This window comes from Apteryx mantelli, chromosome 22 (assembly GCF_036417845.1).
Source record: "Apteryx mantelli isolate bAptMan1 chromosome 22, bAptMan1.hap1, whole genome shotgun sequence".
Classification (NCBI taxonomy): Eukaryota; Metazoa; Chordata; class Aves; order Apterygiformes; family Apterygidae; genus Apteryx; species Apteryx mantelli.
Genome location: NC_089999.1, coordinates 4,917,059 through 4,939,399, shown reverse-complemented (window position 1 = coordinate 4,939,399; position 22,341 = coordinate 4,917,059).

The following is a 22,341-nucleotide window of genomic DNA, read 5'->3' as shown; positions in this document are numbered from 1 at the left end:
CTTCCATGAGAAATTAAGTGGTATTGGAGATGGAAGCAACACATACTGTGTGCTCCCAAGCAAAATATAAGTCATTATGGTCAAACTCTAAGCACCACTATTGATTAAAGAAGTGCAGGTGACTGTGTGAAGATGTACTCTGGAGAACAGAATGAAGGAAAAAAAACCCATAAGTGTGCTTTCAGAAATAAGACTTTTGAAAGGACATTTGGGAGAATCTATAGTATTCCAAGGCCCATTAAAGAGTCCAGACCATAAATACTGAATCAAAGCGTTTGGTAAGTGAACAAAATATTTTAAGTGCTATATAAGAGAAGTTTAAGTTCAAGTGCTGTATAATTCTGAATTAGTGACAGAAATGTGGAAGGGGAAAACTAGTGCAGTCATCATTTATGGGCACTGGTGTGATTTGACCTAGCCCTTAACGTAGATGCAGAAATAGGGCTTCTGTTAATGTTGTTCCAGGAGTCAGTATACTATCTCAAATTCCTCTACAGATGAGGCAAAAGCCTGCATCGCTCACCAGAAGAGGATTATGTAGAAAGTATTTTAGCCTAAACGATAGGACAGTTGAGTCCATCAATTTTTTCCTAAAGAGAATAAAATATGGCTGTATACTATATTCCACTTAGTATGCAAATGGTGTTTCTTCAGAGAACAGGAGGTGATAGGTGTAAAGGTCAGCAATTAAAAAAATTAATTAAAAAGTAAAACAGCTGTATAAGCTATGAAGGAATACGCCCTTCCCACCACACCTTGGCAATGATCTCAGTACGTTGGGTATAGCTATAATCACTACTGCTTGTAGTGATTGTCCAGCTGCAGAATGGGATCCTACTGCTTAAGATCACAGACTTTCTCATTGAGCTGAATTGGTAAGTACTTTGGGGGCAAAAAAACAGAGATGGATGAAGCACTTGCATGTGTGGAGGCACAAATTTGCTAATAACTGTAACTGCTAGCAATGGGTATTTACACAAAAGGGAACAACCCTCTCTAGCTTTGCTTGGGAAAGCTTTCAAAACACAAACTAACACTTGCCCGTTCACATTCAAGATTAAAGACTAAGCTTGAAAATGGACAAAGCATATAAGCAAATTATTTGTCCCAGAGTAGGAAAGTTTCTTAGCCCAAAGCAGAAGTAACACTTTGAAGTACCCAGTCTCCACCCCTGAAATACCCTGGGACTGTTTTCTCTTGGCTGGAGTATGCAGACAGCTTGGAGGGAGAGAGACATGAAACAGAAATATCAATAGTCCAGTACATGAGAATTAGTTAAGATTGAGGTCCTGTTGCGTTAGGATCTACATACACATGCATAGTAACTGCTGTTCTTCTCTTGAGCCTCCTGCTCTTTAAATAAAAAGGATTATTATCCCTATCTTGCAGAGGGATCAAGAAATTTGCTTAAAAAAAGTCTTGAATGAACCTGTGGCAGAGCCAGAAATAGAACCTGAAGGCAGGATTCAATTGCTTAAAAGCAGGAGATATCCAGAACAGGCTAGTGGATGTAGCACAGGACTTGCAGACGAGCTGGACTGATCTGAAGTGGCAATTGGATGCCAGGGGAGATACCCTGCAGCATCTAGAGTGACATTTGGGCGGCTGAGTCCTAGACTTGCACCTTGGCCTGTCATTTTTTCCAAAACAGATGTACAGCAACAGGGAGTCATTTTCAAAGCTAAGTTTGTGTGTATATGGCACAAGTTACAGATATAATATCTATTCCTGCATGACTGAGCCAACTGTTCTGTACCTTCACTGAATACAGCACAAGTCAGCAGGAATTTAGACACAAAACAGAACCGAGTCCTATCACGCTTTTCTTTAAGCTGTTTCTGAACACAAAGGCGATAAGACAGAAGAAATGAGTAATCATTTAAAGCATACGCTGCTGCTAATGCTTACTAGTTCCACTTCTCATATATCGATGTCACTCGTGTCAACTAACAAGCATAAACCATAAAGTGGACTTAAACAGTATTTTCTTCCCCCTTTGCGCCCCACCTCCCCCCCCCCCGCAAAAAAAGTGAAGTTCATAAAAAAGTTTTTAATTAAATGCCACCAAAAAATGCATTGCTGTTGTCTCCTGACATACTTAGGAAGGATATCTTCATACAGAGATTAAAGAGAACTAAAACTTTTTGCCCCAAGGCCAAGAGGAATAACCATACGGTTTCCTATACGAGTGGAAAGCAACCATTGAGGGAATAAAAGGGGACATTTCAGAGCTTTCGTTGCATGTGTCTGTGCATACAGACAGGGGCATGATCTAAAGCTCTATGATATTGTGACATCTTGAGAATCACTGTTATGTAACTCATACCCCAGCGCAGAAATGTGTCCATGAGCTCCAGCAAAAAATTAATCTCAGAAAGATTTGTTATTAGAGATGATCCAAATTACACTGCACAAGCACAGCCTCTTTCCTCCTGTGGCATTCTCTAGGATGCATATTTAAGAAATCCTGTCTTCAATGCTGTAGAACTAGCAAACAGATCCTGAAATCATTTCTTAGTATAAAGTCAGCAGATATAAAACTGATGTACGAGCCTTGACTCAGCATGACTTTCACTAGGGACCAAATCAGACCTTAAACCAGAAGCTACCTACACCAGAGCTGTCAGATCTTCCACTTCTTATTCAACACTGCAGACAACAAACAAAAAGCTAAGTGAGTGGGTATTTTGGTCAGTGTTCATTGGGGGCAGCTGACAACTTTTTATACACACAGGGGTGTTGATTTAGGTTAGGTTTCAACTCCCTTCAGTTTGTGGTCTCAAAACTAAAAGTGCTTCCAAGAAGTTTCTCATGCATCTGTCCTGTTCCCCTCCTCTCTCTGCTGTGGAGACTTTTGGTGTCATGCATGACCCTGCTTTCCTTATGTACAAACCTTCCTCTGGGCTATTACATACAACTGGCTGTTTCTCTGCTTCAGTTAGGTCCAACTCTTAATCTACTCACTCAGTATTTTACTCTGACTCATTCTCTTGTCCTGCCTCAAAACTCAATCTCATTATGAGTACATACAGAATGCTGCTAGCCTTTTCAGAGAAATGCTTCTCCCTATATACCCATTTTTTGGTCAATATTTACACATTCTCTATTCATTTTGGGAGCTAATTTACTCTTAATATGCACAGCATGAGGTATCTTGAGAGACACTCGGGACTCTTGACTTCTGGCTGTACCTCCTTGGAATAGCGACCTGCATGGCAGCTGCAGGAAGTGTCATCTGGTCCCACAGCCAAAGGAATTATGCGGTTTTGCTTTGGACACTGTATGTATTAAAAAAAGTCGTTGCAAAGTCTTTGCCTCCCTTCAGGACCTTTCTTTCACTCAACTTTCCTCATGGACCTTTCATTGCTCCCCCTACTACCTTCAGGATTTATCTTTACCTCCTCTTCACTGACTCCATCCACAAAGGTATAAGGGTGCCCTCGCTCAGCATATGTCCTTCATCTTCCTTGACTGACTCAGTATTTTCCTAGTGATGCCTTAAGTTTCCATCAACGATCTACCTGTCAGAAGAAGTTTTGTCCACAGCTGTGTGAATGTAACAGCTCCCACTGGCTTTGAATCAGGCCTTAGAAGAGGAAGAGCAAAAGTTACTAACACCTTTTCATTAGCTTGTAAGGTAAGAAAGCTTTTTTAAAAAAACACCCCTTGCCTCTTGAGGAGGGGATGAGAGAAAGTTAGAGTTGATGGAAGGAAGAATGTTGCCTACAAAACCAGGAGGCTGCACTGCATAGGAAATAGAGCATGAAAAGGATTTGTGCTGTGATGTCGAGATTAGAGAGAACAAGCAACATGATTAGCAAGTGGGAATGCAAATATTGTACATTCAAGTGTAACTTCAACGTAATTTCAGAGGTGCGTGTGTATGAGGAATTGTACAGTCTCAGAAGTAATATTAAAACTGCTTCTCTCCACTGACTGGAGCCCCTGTACAGTGTGTTAGGTGGCCCCAGCCTCCGTTGATCTGCGTCTAGAGCTGATGCTTTCCTCCCACTCTTTTTTAGTGGTTTTCATTGCATGAAATTACAGATTTTATTCATTTGGTTATTTTGCATTTGGGACATGGAACTGAGAAATGCCTTCAGTCACCTGGCAGAGCCTGGCTATTTAGCTGGTTCTAGTCCAGTCTGATTTAGTAGAGACTCTTGACTGCTTCCAGAGCAGTCTGGTGGCCAGAATGAAGGAAATGGATTAATGATAACTGTGCTGTTATTAGACCCTTCTACCTCACTGGCTTCTTTTTCAGTGCCCACTCATAAAGGCCTAAAATAAGAGGGGGGACCTCTAGAGCAGAAGAAAACTCTAATGAGAAGAGGCTGCTCAAAAACCTGCCCTGCTGCTGTGACTGTACCTATCGTATAGCTATACTGCTCTTTTCATCTGACTCTTTGTAATAGCTGGATACGAGCTACAGTTTGGAATGGCTGCACAACTACTTATTTTCAATTAAAAAAAAAAAAAGCTTTTTTAGTATTAGCTAGAGGTTCACTAGGCAGTATGAGATTAGATACTTTCTCTACTAGCAGTCAGATACCAACCCTGCTGAAATCAAAGTAATCATAATGAAGGGAGCTTAATAAGAGGGAAAATGTATTAAATACTTTACTGTGCTCAATTTCACAAGAATTACTCTTCCAGTCCATAACACTGTGAATTATACTGAGATCAGGTCTACCCCAAACATACCCCCCTTCTTCAGCATGACTTTCTGCTTCCTTCAGCTTTTGCCCAGAATTAGCTAGCAAATATCAACACCAAAGAAATCAGGCTGTTGTGGTTCCCAAGTGGCAAACTTGTAAACAACTGCGTGACCATGCTGCCTCTTCCTCGTCTGTTCTACATCTGGCGGCAGGATGGGCACTGCTCTTCCTCTAGAGAAGAGCCAACATGCCAAAACTTGCTTCAGCCTCACTGGATTAGACTGGTACATTCATCATAAACCATGCACAGAGGAAGGAAATGCAGATCATTTATGGGACCCATCAGTGCTGGGTCATGCCAATATTGACAATAACCATGCACTAGTAACAGTAGCGACCATTGCCAGCAGGAGCTGGCATGAGGTAGCTGGGTGAAAGCCATGACAACAGCAGCCACATGCAAGAGACCACATCAGAAAGCTACAGATTATCCAAAAACATCTATGAATATGCTTAACTTTGAAATGAAATACTGGAAAATAGGTGACACAGTCCTGAAGGAGGCATCAGTTAGGCACACTCCACCAGTGACTTGCTCTCAAGGGAGATTATCACACTTTGAACAGAAACAGTAGTAACTAACCAAAGATGACCCTTAGGTCCTTTAGAGAGGGGTGGAGGAAAGAAAAGCAGATTTGTAAGAAAGGGGGGGTACTACTAAACAAAAGCTTGGTTGCTTTTTTGGTCAGGTGGGTCAGTAACCCTACAGAGCAGTCTTAGCCTTCTATTTCTCCCTTTGCACCTACCTGGAAGATGAGGGAACAGGGACAGAAGTTAATAGAGATGAATTTTTTTAACACATCTTTCTTCAGTTTCAAGGTCCTCTTCCCTCTGAACTTGGAGCTCAGAGTTGCTTGTGTTCACTGTAATTCTTTAAAGCACCAAAACCAGAGCTTGATTTTTAAGTACGTGGAGTTCCAGGCGCATTAATGGGGCTCTGCTGCGCTTACAGTGAAGTGACTAAATGCTTTGCTGAATCAGGGCTGTGGTGAACCAAAAGTTTTCTGCAGTTAGAAGGGTTGAACTAGGCACCTACTGAACATGCAGACTAGAAAAATTAACTTCTTGCATAAAAAACATTTTTAAAGGCTTACCTACTTTATGGGGGGGGGGGAAGGGATGGATTTCAAAATAAGAGCAATTATTAAGCCATTTTCCTTTAATTCTGAGGAATGAAGCCTGTGTTTTAAAAGAAAAGACTCTAGATCTAAGATTGCCTATGCCTATGCAAGTCTATTGATATATTTAAGGTCAGTTGGATCATCATCATTACATTCGTGCTTCCACAGCTCTCCACCTGTCTTGATCTGTGAGCTCCACACTTGAATATAGAAATGACAGGTTTAGGGCTTCCTTCATATTCTCCATTCATTTACAGGTTCTACTGTCATAGAAACAGTCTTTTCTCACCCTAATTACCTGTCCTTCCCCCTGAACTTGGTGTACTTGCATTGCAATTACTATATATGGCTTATAACAGAATTTTTATACTTCCTTACTACAGCTTTTCTGTGTGTTGCTTTTCTCTACTTGCCCCAAAATTCATCTCGCTGCTTCATTTTTGGAGTGTTTCATTGCTTTTCCTTAAGGAAATCAACTCCTTCATTGTACAAGAAAGCTGAGTTCTGTTTTCCACTTGAATACATTTTTAGGCAACAGAGAGTGGAGGAGGAATGAAGTGGATGATTTGGGTTTTTAAAGGAATAAACTCAAACTCCCAAAATACAGTGCTAGTTCATTGCAAAGGGGCAAGTATGTAATTTTCTCAGTAGCAAATATAGCTACATGTATCTAAATCCAAGACATTCATCAGCTCTTTTATAGGATAAGACAGGGCTCAGAAATGATTTTCTGTTTAAGTACATAAGATCAAACATGTTTGTCATTTTAGCCTTCTCTTTATTCTATCTGATTTCAAGATCTTCAGACAGACTCTCTTTAGATGTCATTGCTTCAAGCTTCTGCTTTTATCACATTAACCACTCTCTATTTGCCTTTACACATCAAAATGTCTTTAGATACAATGTTGAAGAGAGAGTACTTACGAAGACTTTTCAATAAGAAGTTAGAGAATCTGTGCCTGAAACTTTATACAAACACACTTAGAAGGGGAAAAAAAATCAAAACAAAACCAAAATAAAACTCCAAACAAAAATCCACAATGCTGCATTCTCATTATATTTTTTCAAGAGGGAGAAAAAAAGACATTTTCATTATGCTTGAATTCAGCTTTGTTAGTGTGCAAAAACCCATAAGAAGTGATAAGCCATCTCCTGCCTATCGGATTCTTAAGGACATCTATTGGAATGTAATAACTTAAGAATGTCTTTTTGAACTATTCCCTCCCTGCCGCATTTAGCATGTGGCTATACCAATGTCTGTTTTCAGAAAGACTTTCATTTCCTAATGGATCACCTAGACTTTTGCTGAGCTGCGTCTCCAGGTATCTGTAGGTCCTGCTTCTTTCTCGGTCTCTGCATACTGAAAATTATTTTTTCCTAGCTAGTCTAAAGGCCAGGCTTTGTTCTGAATTGTTTTAGCTGAGGGCAGAACTAGCCTTTGTAAGACTGGCTAGTGATTTCCCCAGCTGTTGCCATCCCTCTTGTCACTTATGCTTCACCAGTACCTTGCAATTAAGACTAATGAACATCAGATGACAATAACAACATGTGCATGCATTAAAGCTCTCTCATCCCTCATGCCAGTTTGGCAAGGCAAGTTCAGACCCCCCTCTGTCTGAAGGGGGGTATTTACACATGGAAAGCAACTGTTCACAGTGCCCAGCTGCAGTGTGGGATCACACGGAGCCTGGAGCAGTGGCAGGGTATTTCCATGGTAAGTCCCTCAAACTGGCTATTTTCTTATAAATTACAGATTCACTTCTCTTTGGAATAAGCATGCTAGTTTTGACACAATTGCTTGTAGTGGAACCATAGTGCAAGCAACATGAGAAAGATGCTTCAGAAATGTTTTCAGGATATTTTTGTGCATATGGACACAGGTATGTTGATTTTGATTATAAACTAAAGGACTGGGTTGCGTAGATATCTGGAAGAGATGTATAGCCCTGGGATTTGCTAAAAGATAAAGGGGGGCTATGTTTCTTCCATCAAAATAGACTGGGTGCTCAAATCACACTGAAGCATATATCATAACACTGTGATGTATCATTGCGTTAAGTAAAAAAACCCCAGACACCACCTTTGCAATACCAGGTATAACAGTAGTTGCCCAAAAACCCATCCAGCTTTCTGAATGCGGTCTTCTGCATTTTCTCCTGAAGTATTAAACATTGGGCCACATTTGAAAATAATTTGATTTAGTTACTTGCATTAAAAAAAAAATAAAAAAAATCCTACATACAACATGGAGAAGCTTGCCATGGTCATCTCCATGTTCTACCATGGAGGTGCTCACCTATGGGAGACCATCTGCAAGTCATTGACTCTGGAATTTCCTAGTACATAAGCGAACACTACAGTTTCATAACTGTTTCATAATTACTGAATTTCTAACCCTGCTATTATATTGTTTTCTCCCTGAATCAGATAACAGTACTCTGTTTTTTAGCATTGATGTCCCTTAAGTATATCTGCACAGAACAAATATTCTTATAATCTAAAAGATTGCCATAAATCAGACCCAAAGAAAACGTATTTTCCTAAGGTAGCTGCAGAAAAGGTTTGAACTAAGACCACCTGTGTGGTAAATTCAGTTGTGTTCTACTTTTGTGCTGCTTCAGGAAAACTTTGAGCTTAGACTTTCTGCAATTCCTATTTCCTGTTTATCTGGGAGATTAATTATCTGATACACATGAAGCACCTAGGACTAATGATAAATAATTTACTGTCTGAGACTGCATAAATATAGGATAGAGATAGGACTGTAGCTAGAATGAAGCAGAAGGGCCATTCCATGGCTTCACAGATGACAACACCTAGGCATGCACTTGAAAGACACAGAATTGTTTTAAGCCTTGATGTATCAAAACCAAGAATGTTCACACCAGAATGCTGTTAACTGTTAAAAAGGGGTTCTGTTTCTGATAATTTGGTTCCTTGCTTTCTGAATTGGGAAAGGATGCCTTCAGGATGAAGGCTGTGAGGCAGAGGGGAGTGCAAGATAACTAAATTAGAAGTGCAGGAAGACCATTTTATTGCTTTTTGTTCTATACACGTACAGCACATTTTTTGGTTTGCAAAGAGGTACTTTGTTTGAAAGTGTTCCTCTGGTTGCTGTGGCTGTTGCTTTTAGGACTAAAGGGTCACAGATGTGGGCCCTGCTGAGATGTCTTGATAGCTGGAACCGTAGAAGTGTGGGAGCAGGATGGTTGTCACTGGGGAATGGGTGAGCAGGACAGCAGCTATTACAATACAGCTTGTGCACCCCTTGTTCAGTGCCATTTCTCCTGTTTCTTTATTCTTTATTTGTCTTCCCAGTTAGGTTTCAAAGCGAAAGAGATTTGCTGTATGTATATATGGACTGACAGCTTTGTGCTGGTCCAGAAATTAGGAGAGATCAGAGCACGCTGTGATACTTCTGTCTTCAGCTTGCCTTGCACGCTGCGCACCTGCACGGTGCTCTGAGCTGAAGGGCCAGCCGTGGAACAGGATTAAAAGCAATTAGCAGAGAGCCTGCTTAGCTACACCCATCTGACTTGGGTGTGTACGCACACCTTGCCAAGCGGGCTGATCACCCACCTGCGTAATCTCTAACTAGCAGATTACGCACACGAGATCTGGACTGATTAGCATGAAGACCTGTCTGACAGATGACTCCAGATACACAGCAATGCATGGCACGAGGCCCATCCAGATTTCAGTTTGAAGAGCTGGTCTCTGGGAAACATTTCAGAAAACTGTTTATGGAGTGAGGAAAGGCCAGGGGATGGGTTGATATACAGTAGTTCTGGAAGTAGCCACTAGATAACCTGGAGGTATAAACTTCTTTGGAAGCAGGTGAATTGTGTACTTCTGAGTTAAACCCCCTAGTGCTTGCTAGTTGGGCATTTTTCATATGTAGATCTATACCTACCTCAGTTTTCATTCTGCATTTGCATTTCCATTTATATCTTCTTATGAGATATCATATACCAGTTAAAAAAGGGGAGAAGGAAAATGAAAAAGGAGAACAATTAACTTACAATAATGTAAGATAAAATTGTTACCTTACAAAGGAAACATGCGACACCAACACACCAAAAGGTATTACTTCCTTAAATAAGGCTGGGCTCGAATATCATACACTGAATGTTGTAGAAGATTAAATGCTAATAATCAGATCAAACATGGATATATGAGATGGGAGATGAGGCTGGGAAATTGCTTGCCAGACTGAACAAAGAGGAGGACAGGAGTAAAGTTATTAGCTCAATTACGGAGAAAGATGGTTTGATGAAAAACTACACTCACAGAAATAAATCAAGTATTCTGAACATTAAAAAAAAAAAAGACTTAAATCTATGGACAGTTTTTATTTGACACCCTCTATGCCAATGTAATCTAAAGGCTTCTCTAATTATGAAATGGTATTACAACAAGTTATCTGTGATAAATATAACAACATTTAGCAGCCATTCAGTATTTTACAAGGAGTTCCTCAAATGGATGTCATAGATGGGAAATTACCATTATCCCTACGTTTTATGGACAGGAGGGGAGACTCTGGGGGTTGCGGCTAGCTCTGTGCCAAGCCTTGTGCCCGGGACTCGGGGCAGCTCATTGCTCTCCTGGTGTGTGTCCCCTCGTGGGCCAGCTGCGAGGCCGTGAGCTCCGCTTTCGAGACTCTGCTTTTAATAATGAAATGTTAGAGAAGCATTTTAGGTTCCAGTGATCCCCAGAGTAAGATATCTGTGGATGCTTATGAAGCATATTCTTATATCCCAGTCTGTTAACTCTTCATTAATTCAGGGATAGTTCTAGAAACATAAACATATAACAGTGGATTGTCTTCACTATAACTAAAAATAAAAATAACTACCCTAAACCCCAAAGGCCCTTACTAATTGACCTGACATGCTAATTAAGCAGTTTTGATCAGAAATAATTAACATAATCCAGCTAGACCAATTATAGCAGAGGGAAAAAAAAAGAAATTATAACTTTTTAGGAGCTTTAATTTTAAGAGTATCATTTGCAATATGAAAGAACAGCTGATTCAGCAAAGCAAGCAGGAGTTCTGAGTTTTGGAAACAAGTTATAACCCACTGCGCAATGAAAGAACAGATGAACTGAAAAGCCATGACAAGACATTTTCTTTGCGGCAGGGAGAGGACTGGCAGAGAACTTTTAAAACTTCTTATCGCTTCTAGAAGAGGCAGGCAGAAGATGACCGTAGTCCAACTGTTGCAGTAGCATTGAGGGAATGATCGAGGTGCTAGTCCCACCTCACAGGCACTGTGGCTAGGTGAGAAAAATGCAGCCTGTGGGACGCCTGCTTTTGAAATTCACCCTTGAAAGACACTCATTGATGATTATTTGTCACTTCCAGTGAAAAAGAATAAAACTCTCAAGTCCCACTGTCCTAAATGCAAAGTAAGAGAGAAGAAAACCCTACTAATGACCTGACCAGTGAGTGATATGATCACAAATACAGTGAGATGGCTGTGCACACTGTAAGATGTGAAGATGGTGTAAACAGTTGTTTAATTTTTTGGGGGTTAAAAAAATGACTCCCCTGCTACTGAGAACTGAACCAAGAGAAGATCAGTGAGACCCTCAGAGGATCTCAGTAGCTCTGCTGACCCTTTTTCGTCCCTGTTTCAGCTGCAAGATGGGCTGTCCATCCTGGACAGACCATTCCCAGGGTCTCGTTCCAGCGAGTCACAGAATGGTTGAGGTTGGAAGGGACCTCTGGAGATCCTCTAAGTCCAACCCCCCTGCTCAAGCAGGGTCACCTAGAGCACGTTGCACAGGATTGTGTCCAGGCGGGTTTGGAATATCAGTCCCCAGTGATGTAGTGCTGCCAGACAGTGTGCCAGCACGCTCCTTCCCTAGGCTCACGCCTTTGTGTGGGGTGGGCTACGTGGGAGGCTAGACAGCACTTGGATATATTAACAGGTGGAATATCAAGCTGCTATGATGATGCATTGTATAGTGTTGTTTTGTTTTGTTTTTTCTTCTGGCAGAAAGTTATCTTGAGACTTTGGGCAGGTGCAAAGATAGACAGGATTTTCCAGAATATACATTTTTGTCTTTAGATCTCAGCTAATAATGATTTGACCCCAGGGAGAATTTTTAGCAAAACACTAAACCGTTGTGATTGGAAGTTCCCTACCAGGGAATATTACATTTGTTAAATACCTAAATAGGCAGTTATAAATGTAGAGAGTAGCTTTTTTTTGTTGTTTTTTTTTGTTTGTTTGTTTTTTAAGCCTACTTATAGCTGTTTTCAGAGTACACTGTGTGCCTAATACAGGAAGATATCAGATCCCGTAGGGAATGAGCTGCAACTCCCAGCATCTCAAGGTGTTCTCCTGGAACTCCATTTTCTCTCATTTTCTTACTCATTGTAAACAAAATAAACAGCGTAAAACGCCCCAAGCTGATGTAAGATTTGGACCCCTTACACGAAATCTTCAGGGCAGTGTTTCCCCTCTGAAACCTTGACACACACTTTGCTTTCTTGCCCACCCTCAATTTCTGTCATCTCAGGGAACGTGGGTTTCAAGGTTCAGATTCAGCTGGACTAACTAATTACTTGTGTTGTAATGATCAACCTGCCTAATTTATCACTTCTTTGAACATTTAATTAGCCAACAGTGCAAGACAATTAGGTTCTAAATTAGGATAAATTAAAATGCTAGCTTTGCAGCTTTAAGGGTATGCAAGCCACCACCAATTGCCGCTACAAAAATATTCAACAAAGCAGATAAGGATACAAAGAACTCAGCCAGGTTAATGATTCTGCTGAAGTAACTCAGCCTTTGAAAAACTAACTGTGAAATGTGGATGTTTCATCACATGTCAATCTGTCTGTGCTGAAAGATAAAAACATGAAGCTGAAAATGGCAATTTGCTCCTCCGTGTTCAGCTCCAGCTCCCTCTGGCGAGTGAGGCTCATCAAGCCGCCTACAAATCTCTTCCTGCCCCGGGTAACGGAGGTGCTAGTTCAGTCCTGGTAGACATTCGTTCAGGGGCACGCTTGCATTTTGTTTTCCTATAGACAAAGCACTAATTCATATTTCTGTGTATTCTAAAACTGCTTTGGAAGAGCCCTAGTATGAGGTAGTCAAAGGTTCTTGAACAGATACAGAATAATAAACTTGAATATAGACTTCTAATAGGAAAAAATGAGCAGTGGAGATGGTTTAAGATTAGTGTCAATGGTGACACTTGAATACAACTAGCAGAAGTGCTTTCATTATTATCTTCTCTGTCATTTGGTTTCCATGACTAAGGCATTGTAATAAACTGAAAAGGACCTTGATAATACTTTCACAGGTGCTAAAGAATCACAGGCCTAAATCTTACCGGCTCTCCAAGAAACTCGGATTCTTAGTCCTGCATCTGCGGCACATATTTAGGTGCCTGATTTGTATGTTTTCCAGGATTACTGTGGAAGGGATGAGACTCTCAGTATCTTTGTGTTGCTGGGTCAAAGCCATGATGCAAAAAACCCCGAAATCTGAGCATCTGAATCCTTAGGCTGTTTTGTACTCTCTCAAAGTCTCTGTTCTTGAGGTATTTATTCAAACAGCGACCACGTTGAAGGCATATGTTTGTAGTATAGGAATGAGGACTAGTAGATGCATTTCTTACGTAATGCATACACCTCTACAAATGCAGCTTCCCGAGAGGCGCAAACACATTCAGCATCTCCAGAAGAGCCCTGCGATGTGCCCATGCACACTCAGGATCAGGCACCTACTAATATAAAAAACAGCAGTTCCAAGCAGCAGTGCTAGTTTACTTCCAAATAATTCTAACTACACTTTTCAGTGGTATATTTAGTGCTAATTAGTGCATTTTGAATTGTTTGCCTAAACTACACAATAATATCACTTCATTAAAAAGGCTTCAATTAAAGAAGAGAGAAAAAAAGTTCCCCATCAGAAAGCTATCTGCACACATTATACAAGCATTCTCAAATTAGAGATGAAATTACAGCTTTCCTGTTTCCATGAGAACAGCAACATTTCTCACAGGCTGTTAAAATTATTAACTCAGGGAGCGTATATCTTTTTAAACTTCACTATTATTTATCAAGGGTTGGACAAGCTTTGGCGGTGCCGGCAGTAACCACCGTTAATCACATGCCTGGTGAACTATTGCCAGCATGGAGAGAGTGGCCACCATTTTTTGCCAACGGCTATAATTAGCTTTTATCTTTCTGTTGCCTTTTTTTATACTAGCAACGTGTGGACATGATAATGGAGACTGTCAGCTTATGTCCCCAGGAATCTTACAGTCTGTGCCCCACACAGCAGCTGGCAAGATCGGTGGTGGTCCAGGTTCAGTGGTGTGGGCACAAGGAAGAGCAAGGAGGGCTTCAAAGCGCTTTATGCACAGCCCATGCTACTAACAGGTTTCGCTGATGGCATCGAGTCGCCCAAGAGCTTGAGGTTGCCATAGCAATGCGCGCCGAGGCCAGCCTCGCTCCAGCAGGACTGGAGCTGCGCGTTCCCCCTGCCGACAGCGATTCGATCCTCTGACGCGCAGGCGGCCCCGGCCCCGGCCCCTGCCCTGTCCTCTCTTTCGCGCCTCGGCAGCGATTGTAACCGTTTGCCTTCGCCAGTGAGAGGGTGAAGAAGAGCCGCTGCGGGCGCTTGGCTCGGTGCGAGACAGGTTAACTGCGGGAGCGAGGACGTGAACCGGGCAGCCTGCTGTTGGCATGTGCCGTCAGCAAAGCTGGCCTGAGCCGGGCTGTATTTCATGCGCTTGGCGCGTCCTGATGGCTCGAAGGAGATGGAGGCGACATTTTGGAAATGAAGGATCCCGGCTGCCTAATCGCCTGCCGACACCGGAGTCACTGTGGCTACCGGGACAACCCATCACCGTGGCTGGCAACTTCCAGCATTACTGCGGCAGAGGGCAACTCATTGGCCCAGTCGTCGAAAGGAAGCGCAAGGTGAATTCAGGTTTGGCGGGTGCATGTCCTACAGGCGTTTCAATCTTTCCTCTGGACGTGCTCACTGCTAACCCCCCGCTCCCCTCCCAGGAGAGGCCAGATAAACTCTCAGGATTTCATAAGTCTTCATCAAATTCGCAGTATTCCTCGACAATCCCAATTTTCTCCTTTTATTAAATTACTACCTACGCACAGTTATAAAGACTTTGATGCTTTAAGATTAACTGCGTTACTTCCTTCTATTACCAGCCTGATCTATTAGGTCAATTTAACTCAAGCCGGTGGCAGAGCCATGAATGAAAGTGAGTGGTGGCACTCCTGGTGACAATTTTAACAGCTTCCGTGTACACACGGGCTCCCCAGGTGGCCAGTGGGACACAAGCCACATGATCTTCTGTATTTCCCTGTCCTTTTGCAGAGGGGAAATGTTTCAGTCTGGTGTGTGCAAGTGCAATACAAGGTGAGGTAAAAATCATTCTGAATTCCTGGGCTTTTCTTCATGTTTGTTTTCCGGGGATGAAAATCATCACTTAATGGGAGAGAAGGACCTTTTTTATCATTATTTTAGATTGTCAGTAGCTTTGTGCCACACTTCTGTACTGAAATGCCCTTTTCTAGGAAGCGAGTTGTAGTTCATGCTCCCGTTTTCTTACTTTCAGAGCGCTTCTCGTGCTTGTAATTCACAGGTATTAGTGGGACCAGACAATACAAAGCAGCTCAGAGGTGTTTTCCCAACAAATCTTTTGCAACTACATCATTTTAGTTTTGCTTATGTCCGTATAAAATTCAAATTATTTTCAGAAAGAAAAGCAGCTTATGAATGGAGAGCATCCTTTAACCCTCGGTCAACCCCACTTTTAAACAGGCTCAGGCACGCGACAGTTCAGAGTCAGACTGACAGCAGCACAGTCAGATTACGTTTCCCCTGGCCCCTGACCATACAACACGTGATGCACACGCTTGAGCTGCATTTTACCGGTGTGAATAGGGCCTCGGCTCAGCTCATCATCTGCAGCATATGGGATACAGCAAATGAGGCTGACGCTTATCAATACTACTGGAAACACCCATTTATAAAATGCTTTGTATTAATTTATCCAGCATATTTTAGGTTACTTGTAGTTCCAGAGTTTCTCCTTTAGACTCGTACCCTGTGCTTTCATAGTCTTGCTGCCTCATCTTCTCAAAGACCCTAAAGCCTTTGTGATCAATAGCCACTTACTGTTTACAAAAATAGAAGTAGGATAATAAAGGTACGTTGCTAGTAACTATGAGGATGGAGATATGAAAAAGGAGTATTTCTATAGATGAAAATAGTTTTGAAGATAAGGAATGCCCATGCGTTCTGGGGAAAATAATAAGATTCCAGAGATAAAGTAAACCATAACAATCTTTATGATAATGGGAGAGGAGCACATTAAGAATTTTATTAGCAAGAACTACAAAAATTAGCTTTCTCCATTTTCATTTTAGAATCAGTGAACATTTTGTTTCCATAATAAAAACAGCAATGAAAAGAAAATTGGACACAGGGCATTACACTTTTTCCTCTGCAGGCAAAGATAATGTCTTTGCTCTTAGAGGACTAACATGGACAATCCAGGCTTTAGCTCTGGAGGGCATGGCGCGTGTCACTAATGTGCCATGCAACCCACTGCTCCCTCCACTTCAGAGCTCGGCCTGCGCTTGCTGAATACCATGTTCGGAAAGAGTCCAGCCTAGTGACACTAGCCGAGGAACAGAAATAGAAATTATCAGTATCCTGATGAATGGAGGGAGAAAGTTTTCCCTTTCTGCACCTTGGCTTCAAATGAACCCAGAGCAGGAGCCTGTACCCATGCGATGCTACAATGCAGGACCTCCCGGCAGAAGCTGACACCAGCTAACCTGCGCAGGCTAAGCAGCACCATACAATAACAGAGGTAGGGCACTGAGCTGAGGAAGAAAAATATCTGAGTCGTCATGAAACTGCAATGAGACGCCTTTTATGGCCTCTCCCCTGCCTGGCTTAACAAACAGATAAGGCTCTCTGGGGGTGCAGAGAGCCTGCTATGGCAGAAGGGCTTCCTGGATGGGGCTCAGGAGAGTAGAAACATCTACAGATGGAGCCAAAGGGAGACTGGCAGGGCACAGAAATCGGCTAGGAACAGCTTTATGCGACTATCAGATATGCTCTTGAAGGAGACTGAAGACACTCTATTCAACTTGCCTGAAGACAGATACAGTCTAAAGAACCACTGTCTCCTGCTATTTGGGTTGCCAGAGTCATTTTATTAGCATCACCAGCAGAACAGTAAATTGTACGTAGTGTTTGGTGCAAGAACAGCTTCCTCAGTCAGCAGGTGCTGAGAGAGAAGTTAGGAAATGACTGTCAGATCAACATTACCTTGAATTCAAACTCCTGAGATTCTGCAACATTACAGCTATCTAAACCACCACTAACTGGAAGGCTGCGGCTGCAAAGTGCTTCAGGATTGGAGAAAAGCTGGTACTTCTGCACCTTCAGCTTTTATAAAACGCTTTTCACCAATTTATCTCGGCCACATCATCCTTTCTTAGCAACATTCCTAGAAATATGGGACTTGAAGTTCATGCAATGCCTCATTGCCAAAGCCCAAATTGGATTCGTATTGGCTACTGAAGGGGATCCTTACTCCCATCTCAATAAAACGTGCATAGCAGTTCAAGAAAAAAATACAACGCGATCTTGTAATGATCATTATGCTGCAGTTGGAAGGCCATTTGTCATTTCTCAGCAGCCATTACTGATATCATAACTTTGCACGCTTGCTAACTGTAAAAAAAAAAAAAAAAAAAAAAAAAAAAAAAAAGCTGTTCCCAACATCCAATCCTGATGAGTAGACTATGTTCAGTGATTGCTCCAATTGCATTGCCAATGAGTTGAAACACTTTTTGCTAGGGCCATTAAGCAGACTAGGGGAACATTCATGTATGTTTAATGCTCAGGAAATCAGTACAATTGAATTCCAAGGATCAGAGAGAAAACAAGTAAAATCAAAAAGGTTGATGGGCTGGGAGGGGAAATGCGCACGCATTGCTAGAGAACATCGGTTTCAAAAACCTGGCTTTGGGATTTCTTGCAAGCTAGTGCTGTAGGAGTCTCATCCTGAATCAGTTTGGCCATTTAGTGCTAGTGCTAAAACAGGAAACTGAAGCCCGGAGCCATTACAACCCCCGCAAGGACAGAAGTGACCAATCCCACAGGTTTAAGACTTCATCCTAACTCCAGTCTCAGATTCACAATACTGAAAAGTTAACCGGACACCATTACACCTTCACAGGGCAGAAGCCCTGTCTGAGACTATTCCAATTTTATCTTGCACTGTAAGACTAAACTCAAGGTTATAGCCTTCAGCAGATAATCCCTCTCTGGGCAGCTGAAATATTAAGGGTTGCAAGAGTAACATTTCAAAGCTTCAGTGTCCCAATTCAATTAGAATTTAGATGATTAGTTTAGATGTGGAAGCCACTTGGTGGTGTTAAAAATAGTCTCTGGGTCAGTATTGGCCTGACTAAACTCAGTTGATAAAGCCTGACTTAATGTTCATTAAGACCAAGTTCAAAGGTGGACATTGAATTGTGGGTTCCTGCACGGTGTGGAACGAGACAAATGGGTTGATTGCTAAGCCGTTACAGGGACCATCCTGCCGGTACTCCTTCCCTTTCATTGCTCTCCTTCCTCTCCAGGCAGAGGGGAAGACCTAACATCCATTTTTCTACTAACAGCAGCTGAGGTAACGTATCCCAGAGAGGGATGTCTCCCTGCAAGTATTGCCGCCAACGTTGCATGCTGCTTCAGCACTATGCATTGGGTAGAAGCCTGTGAATTTCTTTTCAGCCCAGTCTATAAGCAGCAATGTACACTTACCCCGCTTCTGTGTCTCCAAACCCAACCCCCAGCACTGAATGCCATCTCATGGAAACCAGGAAGCGCTATACCCGCTCTTCTCTTCTTTTTTGGAGCCTTATCCATTTTCAAGAAGTGACAGGACTGACATAAACAGCTCCCATCCCTTTGAACCATTAAACTGCTATGGATCTAGTTTATTGCCCTTGATTATGAGTCCTCTCTCTTCACTGAGCTGTAAATAAAGGCTTTTGACTTTAAACACAGCTCAGATATGTCATGATTGAAAACAGCCTGCTGCTCTCTCAACATGTTTATCTAATGTCTGCAGGAGTAAGAACAGGGAGCAGGAGAGCAGATGGTGCAGCTATCTCAGTGCAGGCAGTACAGTCTATGTATGCAATATGTAGACATCCAGTATTTTCTAATGCAACACTATAATTATGGTGGAGAGCGGATTTTATTTTTAAACTGCAGCTTAAATAAAATGATTGCTTCAGACCACACAGGCCCAAGCACAGCTGAAATGATAGCAAGCCTTTTCCCAAGACAGGAGGGAGAAACCCAAACATACAGGCCAAGGCAAGCAGGAACGTGGGACAAAGAAGCAGAGCAATAAGCTACTGAAGGGACAAGGGATTTCCAATACAACCTGTGACCGAGGAGTTCTCTGAGGCAACATCTTCCTTCTCCTCTTTAGACACATATTGGGGGGTGGGTGAGGGCTCTCGTGTTTTGAGAAAAATATCAGCCAAGACTGCCCAAGAAGGGGAAGGGAAGTGTCATGGGAAACTGAAAAATAATGAGGAGAACAACTAAAAATAAGAAGTAGGATCTGTCCTTGGGGAAGGGAACTGGTGCAAGTCAAGGTCGACATTTATTCTGCCCAGATGGAGAGCAACTACTAACCAGATATTCTTCTGTCATCCAAATAATTGCCTCTTTCCCCTCACATCACGTGCACTATTCAGTAGGAGCAGAGTCACGAAGACCTAATTAATGCTTTCAATTAAGTTACCATTTTCAGTACTTAATTCTAAGTAAAGTGCAGTATTTTGGACTGGTTCGATAAATAGCCTGTGTCACTTATCTCCCCCCTGCCCCATCTCTGAAAAACTAAACAGAGCATGCTGAAATTGGTTTAATGAAAAGGTTTCCTTCAGAAGTTATCTCGGGAAGTGAGGCGGTAGCACAAGGAGGCTTATATCCCTTCGAAATGGGACGGTTATTAGTTATCTGGGTACAGAAGGGAGAGGGAGGGGGGATAAGGGCAGAAGTTGTTTGGGCCATTCTTTAGTCAGGCCTTCTGGCATAGAGAAGAGAGTCAAGGTGCTGGCGAGGTGCTGGTCCCCGTACAGGGAAAAAGGCAGACCTTGGCTAAACGCCTCCACCCCGAAAGCCATCGCCTGCAGCCAGGAGGCCCGTGGGCAGGCAGCGCCCCATGAGTTAGCGACCTGCCAAAGGGAATCGAGGGCCAGAGCCTGCATTTAGGCAAGAAGGGACCAAAATAGCAGTGCGAGTGATGGACTTTAAGAGCGGTGGCACACCAAAGGAGTTGCAGCGATGCCCTCCAATAATCATTGCTGCCAGGCACTCAGAAAGCGTTTTCCTTCTTCAGTGGTCTGAAGCTTTTGAAATGAATATACACTTTCCCTCTCCCCCTCCTTCCTGAGATAACAGCAACAGGATACTTAGCGATATGAGTACCATTGCTAATTTTGCACGGTCTTCAGTAATTTACTTTCCCCGTGTCCTCATTTTCCCCATTCGTAAAGTACAGCTTGTACCTACATCACAAGAGTTTTAAAAAGGAAAGAGGGATTTATATTAAGCATGATTCTAATCTCTTTTGCAGTGTATATAAATAACTTCTGTGCTGAAAATTCAGCCCTGTGTTCTGGCATATTTAGATGAAAAGATTTTTTTCTAAATAAAAAAAGTATAAAAAAATTACAGAACACTTGGAAATAAGTGACTGGCTAAAGCATTCTGTTTGCTAACAGAAAATATTTGTAAGTGCAAAATGACTTTACAATCACAGGCTGTACATAACACAGCAGAGATCTGTTGAAAAACAATCCCGAGGAGCTGCCAAGATTTTATTATTCTCTTATTCTCTGCATGTTCTTGTAAGGCTGGAAAGCCAAAGCTTGAGGACAGGGAGCAGAAGGGCAGCTCTCCACGATGTCTGCCAGCAGACAGGGAGGAGAACAGCCCCATGGCTGACGCCCGGTAGGGAAGGGAGGACAAGTGAGGAAGGGCGCCTGGCTGCATCAGTCAGGTCTCATCTGCGTGAAAGAAGCTGTGATGTTTTTATTAAAATTATATGTTCTCTGCAACTTTTAAATAGTGTTTGCAGTGGTGTTTGGGAATGTCTGGAAAGGACAACCAAGCTTACAGGATCTGGGTAGTGCGGCCACTCTGTCGGAGACTGCAAACTGCAGCAACACAACAACAGACCCCAAGTGAACTAGTTTCCTTTGGTTATAAGGACTCACGAAGTGACTTGTAGGCTGCTGCTTCCTCTCCAAAAGGGCTAGGAGATCAGCAAAAACTGCTGCAAGAAACATCCCCTTGGTCAGTGCAAGCTTGACGCTACCGTAGCTTCTGCAGCAGTAACAATTCCCAGCAAGCTGGGGCTGAGAGCGATGCCGAGGAGCTCCCTACCCAGCACAAAGCCACAGCTACTTCTGGGAGAGGCAGTAGAGACTTCAAATCCCTTCAGAAGTAGTGGCTGACCTGCCCGGTTGTTTAACTTGCACAATACAGTGGGTACCAGCTTCCTCAGCAGCCCTTCACAGCTGTGGAGACTTGGACCAGGTACATTGTCCTCTAATCCCAACCTGTAAAAATCTTGTGTACACTTGATCGTTCAGTTATTCCAGACTGTGACCTCCCTTCAGTGCATCACTCTTCTTTAAACCCCATGCATAAAGTCACTGTATGACAGTGAGGAAGAATTACTCATTCTTGAATGTCCTCAAAACAAAATTTAAGTTCCCAAGATAATAAGTGGAGATTTGAGCCATTTAAATCCTGAGGCCTAATCTCCTGAAACATCAGGAGAGTCATGTTATGAATTCACATTGTGAATCTATATCTACCATCTTAATAAAAACAAAAACAAAAAAACCACACACACACAACAAAACCCACACTTATGAACATGCTGGCCCATTTTAACAAAATTTTACAAAGGAACAAATGATTCAAAGGTAATTACATTTCCACAAATTTTACAGAAATTGGCATCTAGCTGGAGTAGAGACCTAGTTGAGCATCTCTGCTGAGGAAAAGGCAAGCAGGCCTCACCGGTTGGGTATTCTGCCTAGGTCGCCGTCTGGCTTGTCTAGCTCAGTGCGGTTCTCGCAAAGGACACCCAAGGAGGCTGCAGTTACTGTGTACGGAAAGAGAAGGGAATAAGGGAACAAAAAGCTCGACTTCAGAGGAAGCTCGACTCCATTAGCTCTGTTGTTCATGGAACAACTTGGGGTTTTTAGCCGAGACCACTGGAAATCAAAGTGTGCCTTTTCACTGTCGGAACAAATGGCTGAAGCAGCTGGAAATTTCTGAAAATATTAATGGTGGTAGTAACACAGCACAGACGGCTCACTGTGCGGCTGGTTCTTGTTCTAATGAATTTTGAGGAGTGAAGTATATTTTAATCATGAAATATTTTTGAAGTAG